Raw genomic sequence first — 13,638 nt, forward strand, 5'->3', positions numbered from 1 at the left:
CCTTCCACCAAATATCTCCCTCTGTGACCCCCATAGACCAGCACACTGCTCTCCTGAAATACTCTGTGCTGCTGTAACCCTGCTCCTTCCACCATATATCTCCCTCTGTGACCCCCATAGACCAGCACACTGCTCTCCTGAAATACTCTGTGCTGCTGTCACCCTGCTCCTTCCACCATATATCTCCTTCTTTGACCCCCATAGACCAGCACACTGCTCTCCTGAAATACTCTGTGCTGCTGTCACCCTGTTCCTCCACCATATATCTCCCTCTGTGACCCCCATAGACCAGCACACTGCTCTCCTGAAATACTCTGTGCTGCTGTCACCATGCTCCTTCCCCCATATATCTCCCTCTGTGACCCCCATAGACCAGCACACTGCTCTCCTGAAATACTCTGTGCTGCTGTCACCCTGCTCCTCCACCATATATCTCACTTTGTGACCCCCATAGACCAGCACACTGCTCTCCTGAAATACTCTGTGCTGCTGTCACCCTGCTCCTTCCACCATATATCTCCTTCTTTGACCCCCATAGACCAGCACACTGCTCTCCTGAAATACTCTGTGCTGCTGTCACCCTGTTCCTCCACCATATATCTCCCTCTGTGACCCCCATAGACCAGCACACTGCTCTCCTGAAATACTCTGTGCTGCTGTCACCATGCTCCTTCCCCCATATATCTCCCTCTGTGACCCCCATAGACCAGCACACTGCTCTCCTGAAATACTCTGTGCTGCTGTCTCCCTGCTCCCTCCCCATATATCTCCCTCTTTGACCCCCATAGACCAGCACACTGCTCTCCTGAAATACTCTGTGCTGATGTCACCCTGCTCCTTCCCCCATATATCTCCCTCTGTGACCCCCATAGACCAGCACACTGCTCTGCTGAAATACTCTGTGCTGCTGTCACCCTGCTCCTTCCACCACATATCTCCCTCTGTGACCCCCATAGACCAGCACACTGCTCTCCTGAAATACTCTGTGCTGCTGTCACCCTGCTCCTTCCACCATATATCTCCTTCTTTGACCCCCATAGACCAGCACACTGCTCTCCTGAAATACTCTGTGCTGCTGTCACCCTGCTCCTTCCACCATATATCTCCTTCTTTGACCCCCATAGACCAGCACACTGCTCTCCTGAAATACTCTGTGCTGCTGTCACCCTGTTCCTCCACCATATATCTCCCTCTGTGACCCCCATAGACCAGCACACTGCTCTCCTGAAATACTCTGTGCTGCTGTCACCATGCTCCTTCCCCCATATATCTCCCTCTGTGACCCCCATAGACCAGCACACTGCTCTCCTGAAATACTCTGTGCTGCTGTCTCCCTGCTCCCTCCCCATATATCTCCCTCTTTGACCCCCATAGACCAGCACACTGCTCTCCTGAAATACTCTGTGCTGATGTCACCCTGCTCCTTCCCCCATATATCTCCCTCTGTGACCCCCATAGACCAGCACACTGCTCTGCTGAAATACTCTGTGCTGCTGTCACCCTGCTCCTTCCACCACATATCTCCCTCTGTGACCCCCATAGACCAGCACACTGCTCTCCTGAAATACTCTGTGCTGCTGTCACCCTGCTCCTTCCCCCATATATCTCCCTCTGTGACCTCCATAGACCAGCACACTGCTCTCCTGAAATACTCTGTGCTACTGTCACCCTGCTCCTCCACCATATATCTCCCTCTGTGACCCCCATAGACCAGCACACTGCTCTCCTGAAATACTCTGTGCTGCTGTCACCCTGCTCCCTTCACCATATATCTCCCTCTGTGACCCCCCATAGACCAGCACACTGCTCTCCTGAAATACTCTGTGCTGCTGTCACCCTGCTCCTCCACCATATATCTCCCTCTGTGACCCCCATAGACCAGCACACTGCTCTCCTGAAATACTCTGTGCTGCTGTCACCCTGCTCCCTTCACCATATATCTCCCTCTGTGACCCCCCATAGACCAGCACACTGCTATCCTGAAATACTCTGTGCTGCTGTCACCCTGCTCCTCCACCATATATCTCCCTCTGTGACCCCCATAGACCAACACACTGCTCTCCTGAAATACTCTGTGCTGCTGTCACCCTGCTCCCTTCACCATATATCTCCCTCTGTGACCCCCATAGACCAGCACACTGCTCTCCTGAAATACTCTGTGCTGATGTCACCCTGCTCCTTCCACCATATATCTCCCTCTGTGACCTCCCATAGACCAGCACACTGCTCTCCTGAAATACTCTGTGCTGCTGTCACCCTGCTCCCTTCACCATATATCTCCCTCTGTGACCTCCCATAGACCAGCACACTGCTCTCCTGAAATACTCTGTGCTGCTGTCACCCTGCTCCCTTCACCATATATCTCCCTCTGTGACCTCCCATAGACCAGCACACTGCTCTCCTGAAATACTCTGTGCTGCTGTCACCCTGCTCCTTCCACCATATATCTCCCTCTGTGACCTCCCATAGACCAGCACACTGCTCTCCTGAAATACTCTGTGCTGCTGTCACCCTGCTCCCTCCACCATATATCTCCTTCTTTGACCCCCATAGACCAGCACACTGCTCTCCTGAAATACTCTGTGCTGCTGTCACCCTGTTCCTCCACCATATATCTCCCTCTGTGACCCCCATAGACCAGCACACTGCTCTCCTGAAATACTCTGTGCTGCTGTCACCATGCTCCTTCCCCCATATATCTCCCTCTGTGACCCCCATAGACCAGCACACTGCTCTCCTGAAATACTCTGTGCTGCTGTCACCCTGCTCCTCCACCATATATCTCCCTTTGTGACCCCCATAGACCAGCACACTGCTCTCCTGAAATACTCTGTGCTGCTGTCTCCCTGCTCCCTCCCCATATATCTCCCTCTTTGACCCCCATAGACCAGCACACTGCTGTCCTGAAATACTCTGTGCTGCTGTCACCCTGCTCCTTCCACCACATATCTCCCTCTGTGACCCCCATAGACCAGCACACTGCTCTCCTGAAATACTCTGTGCTGCTGTCACCCTGCTCCTTCCCCCATATATCTCCCTCTGTGACCACCATAGACCAGCACAGTGCTCTCCTGAAATACTCTGTGCTGCTGTCACCCTGCTCCTTCCACCATATATCTCCCTCTGTGACCTCCATAGACCAGCACACTGCTCTCCTGAAATACTCTGTGCTGCTGTCACCCTGCTCCTCCACCATATATCTCCCTCTGTGACCCCCATAGACCAGCACACTGCTCTCCTGAAATACTCTGTGCTGCTGTCACCCTGCTCCCTTCACCATATATCTCCCTCTGTGACCCCCCATAGACCAGCACACTGCTCTCCTGAAATACTCTGTGCTGCTATCACCCTGCTCCTTCCACCATATATCTCCCTCTGTGACCCCCATAGACCAGCACACTGCTCTCCTGAAATACTCTGTGCTGATGTCACCCTGCTCCTTCCACCATATATCTCCCTCTGTGACCTCCCATAGACCAGCACACTGCTCTCCTGAAATACTCTGTGCTGCTGTCACCCTGCTCCCTTCACCATATATCTCCCTCTGTGACCTCCCATAGACCAGCACACTGCTCTCCTGAAATACTCTGTGCTGCTGTCACCCTGCTCCTTCCACCATATATCTCCCTCTGTGACCCCCATAGACCAGCACACTGCTCTCCTGAAATACTCTGTGCTGCTGTCACCCTGCTCCCTTCACCATATATCTCCCTCTGTGACCCCCATAGACCAGCACACTGCTCTCCTGAAATACTCTGTGCTGATGTCACCCTGCTCCTTCCACCATATATCTCCCTCTGTGACCTCCCATAGACCAGCACACTGCTCTCCTGAAATACTCTGTGCTGCTGTCACCCTGCTCCCTTCACCATATATCTCCCTCTGTGACCTCCCATAGACCAGCACACTGCTCTCCTGAAATACTCTGTGCTGCTGTCACCCTGCTCCTTCCACCATATATCTCCCTCTGTGACCCCCATAGACCAGCACACTGCTCTCCTGAAATACTCTGTGCTGCTGTCGCCCTGCTCCTTCCACCATATATCTCCCTCTGTGACCCCCATAGACCAGCACGCTGCTCTCCTGAAATACTCTGTGCTGCTGTCACTCTGCTCCTCCACCATATATCTCCCTCTGTGACCCCCATAGACCAACACACTGCTTTCCTGAAATACTCTGTGCTGCTGTCACCCTGCTCCTCTAGCATATATCTCCCTCTGTGACCCCCCATAGACCAGCACACTGCTCTCCTGAAATACTCTGTGCTGCTGTCACCCTGCTCCTCCACCATATATCTCCCTTTGTGACCCCCATAGACCAGCACACTGCTCTGCTGAAATACTCTGTGCTGCTGTCAACCTGCTTCTCCACCATATATCTCCCTCTGTGACCCCCATAGACCAGCACACTGCTCTCCTGAAATACTCTGTGCTGCTGTCACCCTGCTCCTCCACCATATATCTCCCTCTGTGACCTCCCATAGACCAGCACACTGCTCTCCTGAAATACTCTGTGCTGCTGTCACTCTGCTCCTCCACCATATATCTCCCTCTGTGACCCCCATAGACCAGCACACTGCTCTCCTGAAATACTCTGTGCTGCTGTCACCCTGGTCCTCCACCATATATCTCCCTCTGTGACCCCCATAGACCAGCACACTGCTCTCCTGAAATACTCTGTGCTGCTGTCACCCTGCTCCTCCACCATATATCTCCCTTTGTGACCCCCATAGACCAGCACACTGCTCTCCTGAAATACTCTGTGCTGATGTCACCCTACTCTCTCCACCATATATCTCCCTCTGTGACCCCCATAGACCAGCACACTGCTCTCCTGAAATACTCTGTGCTGCTGTCACCCTGCTCCTCCACCATATATCTCCCTCTGTGACCCCCATAGACCAGCACACTGCTCTCCTGAAATACTCTGTGCTGCAGTCACCTGCTCCTTCACCATATATCTCCCTCTGTGAACACCATAGACCAGCACGCTGCTCTCCTGAAATACTCTGCGCTGCTGTCACCCTGCTCCTCCACCATGTATCTCCCTCTGTAACCCCCCATAGACCAGCACACTGCTCTCCTGAAATACTCTGTGCTGCTGACACCCTGCTCCTCCACCATGTATCTCCCTCTGTAACCCCCCATAGACCAGCACACTGCTCTCCTGAAATACTCTGTGCTGCTGTCACCCTGCTCCTTCCCCCATATATCTCCCTCTGTGACCCCCCATAGACCAGCACACTGCTCTCCTGAAATACTCTGTGCTGCTGTCACCCTGCTCCTTCCCCCATATATCTCCCTCTGTGACCCCCATAGACCAGCACACTGCTCTCCTGAAATACTCTGGGCTGCTGTCACCCTGCTCCTTCCACTATATATCTCCCTCTGTGACCCCCATAGACCAGCACACTGCTCTCCTGAAATACTCTGTGCTGCTGTCACCCTGCTCCTCCACCATATATCTCCCTCTGTGACCCCCATAGACCAGCACACTGCCCTCCTGAAATACTCTGTGCTGCTGTCACCCTGCTCCTTCCACCATATATCTCCCTCTGTGACCCCCATAGACCAGCACACTGCTCTCCTGAAATACTCTGTGCTGCTGTCACCCTGCTCCTTCCCCCATATATCTTCCTATGTGACCCCCATAGACCAACACACTGCTCTCCTGAAATACTCTGTGCTGCTGTCACCCAGATCCTTCCCCCATATATCTCCCTCTGTGACCCCCATAGACCAGCACACTGCTCTCCTGAAATACTCTGTGCTGCTGTCCCCCTGCTCCTTCCCCCATATATCTCCCTCTGTGACCCCCATAGACCAGCACACTGCTCTCCTGAAATACTCTGTGCTGCTGTCCCCCTGCTCCTTCCCCCATATATCTCCCTCTGTGACCCCCATAGACCAGCACACTGCTCTCCTGAAATACTCTGTGCTGCTGTCACCCTGCTCCTTCCACCATATATCTTACTCTGTGACCCCCATAGACCAGCACACTGCTCTCCTGAAATACTCAGTGCTGCTGTCACCCTGCTCCTTCCACCATATATCTCCCTCTGTGACCCCCATAGACCAGCACACTGCTCTCCTGAAATACTCTGTGCTGCTGTCACCCTGCTCCTTCCCCCATATATCTCCCTCTGTGACCCCCATAGACCAGCACACTGCTCTCCTGAAATACTCTGTGCTGCTGTCACCCTGCTCCTTCCCCCATATATCTCCCTATGTGACCCCCATAGACCAGCACACTGCTCTCCTGAAATACTCTGTGCTGCTGTCACCCTGCTCCTCCACATATATCTCCCTCTGTGACCCCCATAGACCAGCACACTGCTCTCCTGAAATACTCTGTGCTGCTGTCACCCTGCTCCTTCCCCCATATATCTCCCTCTGTGATCTCCCATAGACCAGCACACTGCTCTCCTGAAATACTCTGTGCTGCTGTCACCCTGCTCCTCCACCATATATCTCCCTCTGTGACCCCCATAGACCAGCACACTGCTCTCCTGAAATACTCTGTGCTGCTGTCACCCTGCTCCTTCCCCCATATATCGCCCTCTGTAACCGCCCATAGACCAGCACACTGCTCTCCTGAAATACTCTGTGCTGCTGTCTCCCTGCTTCTCCACCATATATCTCCCTCTGTGACCCCCATAGACCAGCACACTGCTCTCCTGAAATACTCTGTGCTGCTGTCACCCTGCTCCTTCTCCCATATATCTCCCTCTGTGACCTCCATAGACCAGCACACTGCTCTCCTGAAATACTCTGTGCTGCTGTCACCCTGCTCCTTCTCCCATATATCTCCCTCTGTGACCCCCATAGACCAGCACACTGCTCTCCTGAAATACTCTGTGCTGCTGTCACCCTGCTCCTCCACCATATATCTCCCTCTGTGACCCCCACAGACCAGCACACTGCTCTCCTGAAATACTCTGTGCTGCTGTCACACTGCTTCTCCACCATATATCTCCCTCTGTGACGACCATAGACCAGCCCACTGCTCTCCTGAAATACTCTGTGCTGCTGTCACCCTGCTCCTCCACCATATATCTCCCTCTGTGACCCCCCATAGACCAGCCCACTGCTCTCCTGAAATACTCTGTGCTGCTGTCACCCTGCTCCTCCACCATATATCTCCCTCTGTGACCCCCCATAGACCAGCCCACTGCTCTCCTGAAATACTCTGTGCTGCTGTCACTGCTTCTCCACCATATATCTCCCTCTGTGACGACCATAGACCAGCACACTGCTCTCCTGAAATACTCTGTGCTGCTGTCACCCTGCTCCTCCACCATATATCTCCCTCTGTGACCCCCACAGACCAGCACACTGCTCTCCTGAAATACTCTGTGCTGCTGTCTCCCTGCTTCTCCACCATATATCTCCCTTTGTGACCCCCCATAGACCAGCACACTGCTCTCCTGAAATACTCTGTGCTGCTGTCACCCTGCTCCTTCCCCATATATCTCCCTCTGTGACCTCCATAGACCAGCACACTGCTCTCCTGAAATACTCTGTGCTGCTGTCACCCTGCTCCTTCTCCCATATATCTCCCTCTGTGACCTCCATAGACCAGCACACTGCTCTCCTGAAATACTCTGTGCTGCTGTCACCCTGCTCCTTCTCCCATATATCTCCCTCTGTGACCCCCATAGACCAGCACACTGCTCTCCTGAAATACTCTGTGCTGCTGTCACCCTGCTCCTCCACCATATATCTCCCTCTGTGACCCCCACAGACCAGCACACTGCTCTCCTGAAATACTCTGTGCTGCTGTCACACTGCTTCTCCACCATATATCTCCCTCTGTGACGACCATAGACCAGCCCACTGCTCTCCTGAAATACTCTGTGCTGCTGTCACCCTGCTCCTCCACCATATATCTCCCTCTGTGACCCCCCATAGACCAGCCCACTGCTCTCCTGAAATACTCTGTGCTGCTGTCACCCTGCTCCTCCACCATATATCTCCCTCTGTGACCCCCCATAGACCAGCCCACTGCTCTCCTGAAATACTCTGTGCTGCTGTCACTGCTTCTCCACCATATATCTCCCTCTGTGACGACCATAGACCAGCACACTGCTCTCCTGAAATACTCTGTGCTGCTGTCACCCTGCTCCTCCACCATATATCTCCCTCTGTGACCCCCCATAGACCAGCCCACTGCTCTCCTGAAATACTCTGTGCTGCTGTCACCCTGCTCCTCCACCATATATCTCCCTCTGTGACCCCCCATAGACCAGCACACTGCTCTCCTGAAATACTCTGTGCTGCTGTCACCCTGCTCCTCCACCATATATCTCCCTCTGTGACCCCCCATAGACCAGCACACTGCTCTCCTGAAATACTCTGTGCTGCTGTCACCCTGCTTCTCCACCAAATATCTCCCTCTATGACCCCCATAGACCAGCACACTGCTCTCCTGAAATACTCTGTGCTGCTGTCACCCTGCTCCTCCACCATATATCTCCCTCTGTGACCCCCATAGACCAGCACACTGCTCTCCTGAAATACTCTGTGCTGCTGTCACCCTGCTCCTCCACCATATATCTCCCTCTGTGACCCCCATAGACCAGCACACTGCTCTCCTGAAATACTCTGTGCTGATGTCACCCTGCTCCTCCACCATATATCTCCCTCTGTGACCCCCATAGACCAGCCCACTGCTCTCCTGAAATACTCTGTGCTGCTGTCACCCTGCTCCTCCACCATATATCTCCCTCTGTGACCCCCATAGACCAGCACACTGCTCTCCTGAAATACTCTGTGCTGCTGTCACCCTGCTCCTCCACCATATATCTCCCTCTGTGACCCCCCATAGACCAGCACACTGCTCTCCTGAAATACTCTGTGCTGCTGTCACCCTGCTCCTTCCCCATATATCTCCCTCTGTGACCCCCCATAGACCAGCACATTGCTCTCCTAAAATACTCTGTGCTGCTGTCACCTGCTCCTCCACCATATATCTCCCTCTGTGACCCCCATAGACCAGCACAGTGCTCTCCTGAAATACTCTGTGCTGCTGTCACCCTGCTCCTTCCCCATATATCTCCCTCTGTGACCCCCATAGACCAGCACACTGCTCTCCTGAAATACTCTGTGCTGCTGTCACCCTGCTCCTTCCCCATATATCTCCCTCTGTGACCCCCCATAGACCAGCACACTGCTCTCCTGAAATACTCTGTGCTGCTGTCACCCTGCTCCTTCCACCATATATCTCCCTCTGTGACCCCCATAGACCAGCACACTGCTCTCCTGAAATACTCTGTGCTGCTGTTACCCTGCTCCTTCCCCCATATATCTCCCTATGTGACCCCCATAGACCAGCACACTGCTCTCCTGAAATACTCTGTGCTGCTGTCACCCTGCTCCTTCCCCCATATATCTCCCTCTGTAACCGCCCATAGACCAGCACACTGCTCTCCTGAAATACTCTGTGCTGCTGTCTCCCTGCTTCTCCACCATATATCTCCCTCTGTGACCCCCATAGACCAGCACACTGCTCTCCTGAAATACTCTGTGCTGCTATCACCCTGCTCCTTCTCCCATATATCTCCCTTTGTGACCCCCCATAGACCAGCACACTGCTCTCCTGAAATACTCTGTGCTGCTGTCACCCTGCTCCTTCCCCATATATCTCCCTCTGTGACCTCCATAGACCAGCACACTGCTCTCCTGAAATACTCTGTGCTGCTGTCACCCTGCTCCTTCTCCCATATATCTCCCTCTGTGACCTCCATAGACCAGCACACTGCTCTCCTGAAATACTCTGTGCTGCTGTCACCCTGCTCCTTCTCCCATATATCTCCCTCTGTGACCCCCATAGACCAGCACACTGCTCTCCTGAAATACTCTGTGCTGCTGTCACCCTGCTCCTCCACCATATATCTCCCTCTGTGACCCCCACAGACCAGCACACTGCTCTCCTGAAATACTCTGTGCTGCTGTCACACTGCTTCTCCACCATATATCTCCCTCTGTGACGACCATAGACCAGCCCACTGCTCTCCTGAAATACTCTGTGCTGCTGTCACCCTGCTCCTCCACCATATATCTCCCTCTGTGACCCCCCATAGACCAGCCCACTGCTCTCCTGAAATACTCTGTGCTGCTGTCACCCTGCTCCTCCACCATATATCTCCCTCTGTGACCCCCCATAGACCAGCCCACTGCTCTCCTGAAATACTCTGTGCTGCTGTCACTGCTTCTCCACCATATATCTCCCTCTGTGACGACCATAGACCAGCACACTGCTCTCCTGAAATACTCTGTGCTGCTGTCACCCTGCTCCTCCACCATATATCTCCCTCTGTGACCCCCCATAGACCAGCCCACTGCTCTCCTGAAATACTCTGTGCTGCTGTCACCCTGCTCCTCCACCATATATCTCCCTCTGTGACCCCCCATAGACCAGCACACTGCTCTCCTGAAATACTCTGTGCTGCTGTCACCCTGCTTCTCCACCAAATATCTCCCTCTATGACCCCCATAGACCAGCACACTGCTCTCCTGAAATACTCTGTGCTGCTGTCACCCTGCTCCTCCACCATATATCTCCCTCTGTGACCCCCATAGACCAGCACACTGCTCTCCTGAAATACTCTGTGCTGATGTCACCCTGCTCCTCCACCATATATCTCCCTCTGTGACCCCCCATAGACCAGCCCACTGCTCTCCTGAAATACTCTGTGCTGCTGTCACCCTGCTCCCTCCACCATATATCTCCCTCTGTGACCCCCATAGACCAGCCCACTGCTCTCCTGAAATACTCTGTGCTGCTGTCACCCTGCTCCTCCACCATATATCTCCCTCTGTGACCCCCATAGACCAGCACACTGCTCTCCTGAAATACTCTGTGCTGCTGTCACCCTGCTCCTCCACCATATATCTCCCTCTGTGACCCCCCATAGACCAGCACACTGCTCTCCTGAAATACTCTGTGCTGCTGTCACCCTGCTCCTTCCCCATATATCTCCCTCTGTGACCCCCCATAGACCAGCACATTGCTCTCCTAAAATACTCTGTGCTGCTGTCACCTGCTCCTCCACCATATATCTCCCTCTGTGACCCCCATAGACCAGCACAGTGCTCTCCTGAAATACTCTGTGCTGCTGTCACCCTGCTCCTTCCCCATATATCTCCCTCTGTGACCCCCATAGACCAGCACACTGCTCTACTGAAATACTCTGTGCTGCTGTCACCCTGCTCCTTCCCCATATATCTCCCTCTGTGACCCCCCATAGACCAGCACACTGCTCTCCTGAAATACTCTGTGCTGCTGTCACCCTGCTCCTTCCACCATATATCTCCCTCTGTGACCCCCATAGACCAGCACACTGCTCTCCTGAAATACTCTGTGCTGCTGTTACCCTGCTCCTTCCCCCATATATCTCCCTATGTGACCCCCATAGACCAGCACACTGCTCTCCTGAAATACTCTGTGCTGCTGTCACCCTGCTCCTTCCCCCATATATCTCTCTCTGTGACCCCCATAGACCAGCACACTGCTCTCCTGAAATACTCTGTGCTGCTGTCACCCTGCTCCTTCCCCATATATCTCCCTCTGTGACCCCCATAGACCAGCACACTGCCCTCCTGAAATACTCTGTGCTGCTGTCACCCTGCTCCTTCCACCATATATCTCCCTCTGTGACCCCCATAGACCAGCACACTGCTCTCCTGAAATACTGTGTCCTGCTGTCACCCTGCTCCTTCCCCCATATATCTCCCTATGAGACCCCCATAGACCAGCACACTGCTCTCCTGAAATACTCTGTGCTGCTGTCACCCTGCTCCTTCCCCCATATATCTCCCTATGTGACCCCCATAGACCAGCACACTGCTCTCCTGAAATACTCTGTGCTGCTGTCACCCTGCTCCTCCACCATATATCTCCCTCTGTGACCCCCATAGACCAGCACACTGCCCTCCTGAAATACTCTGTGCTGCTGTCACCCTGCTCCTTCCACCATATATCTCCCTCTGTGACCCCCATAGACCAGCACACTGCTCTCCTGAAATACTCTGTGCTGCTGTCACCCTGCTCCTTCCCCCATATATCTCCCTATGTGACCCCCATAGACCAACACACTGCTCTCCTGAAATACTCTGTGCTGCTGTCACCCAGATCCTTCCCCCATATATCTCCCTCTGTGACCCCCATAGACCAGCACACTGCTCTCCTGAAATACTCTGTGCTGCTGTCCCCCTGCTCCTTCCCCCATATATCTCCCTCTGTGACCCCCATAGACCAGCACACTGCTCTCCTGAAATACTCTGTGCTGCTGTCACCCTGCTCCTTCCACCATATATCTTACTCTGTGACCCCCATAGACCAGCACACTGCTCTCCTGAAATACTCTGTGCTGCTGTCACCCTGCTCCTTCCACCATATATCTTACTCTGTGACCCCCATAGACCAGCACACTGCTCTCCTGAAATACTCTGTGCTGCTGTCACCCTGCTCCTTCCCCCATATATCTCCCTATGTGACCCCCATAGACCAACACACTGCTCTCCTGAAATACTCTGTGCTGCTGTCACCCAGATCCTTCCCCCATATATCTCCCTCTGTGACCCCCATAGACCAGCACACTGCTCTCCTGAAATACTCTGTGCTGCTGTCCCCCTGCTCCTTCCCCCATATATCTCCCTCTGTGACCCCCATAGACCAGCACACTGCTCTCCTGAAATACTCTGTGCTGCTGTCACCCTGCTCCTTCCACCATATATCTTACTCTGTGACCTCCATAGACCAGCACACTGCTCTCCTGAAATACTCTGTGCTGCTGTCACCCTGCTCCTTCCCCCATATATCTCCCTCTGTGACCCCCATAGACCAGCACACTGCTCTCCTGAAATACTCTGTGCTGCTGTCACCCTGCTCCTTCCCCCATATATCTCCCTCTGTGACCCCCATAGACCAGCACACTGCTCTCCTGAAATACTCTGTGCTGCTGTCACCCTGCTCCTTCCCCCATATATCTCCCTCTGTGATCTCCCATAGACCAGCACACTGCTCTCCTGAAATACTCTGTGCTGCTGTCACCCTGCTCCTCCACCATATATCTCCCTCTGTGACCCCCATAGACCAGCACACTGCTCTCCTGAAATACTCTGTGCTGCTGTCACCCTGCTCCTTCCCCCATATATCTCCCTCTGTAACCGCCCATAGACCAGCACACTGCTCTCCTGAAATACTCTGTGCTGCTGTCTCCCTGCTTCTCCACCATATATCTCCCTCTGTGACCCCCATAGACCAGCACACTGCTCTCCTGAAATACTCTGTGCTGCTATCACCCTGCTCCTTCTCCCATATATCTCCCTTTGTGACCCCCCATAGACCAGCACACTGCTCTCCTGAAATACTCTGTGCTGCTGTCACCCTGCTCCTTCCCCATATATCTCCCTCTGTGACCTCCATAGACCAGCACACTGCTCTCCTGAAATACTCTGTGCTGCTGTCACCCTGCTCCTTCTCCCATATATCTCCCTCTGTGACCTCCATAGACCAGCACACTGCTCTTCTGAAATACTCTGTGCTGCTGTCACCCTGCTCCTTCTCCCATATATCTCCCTCTGTGACCCCCATAGACCAGCACACTGCTCTCCTGAAATACTCTGTGCTGCTGTC

The sequence above is a fragment of the Ranitomeya imitator genome, chromosome 2 (genome assembly GCF_032444005.1).
Source record: "Ranitomeya imitator isolate aRanImi1 chromosome 2, aRanImi1.pri, whole genome shotgun sequence".
NCBI lineage: Eukaryota > Metazoa > Chordata > Amphibia > Anura > Dendrobatidae > Ranitomeya > Ranitomeya imitator.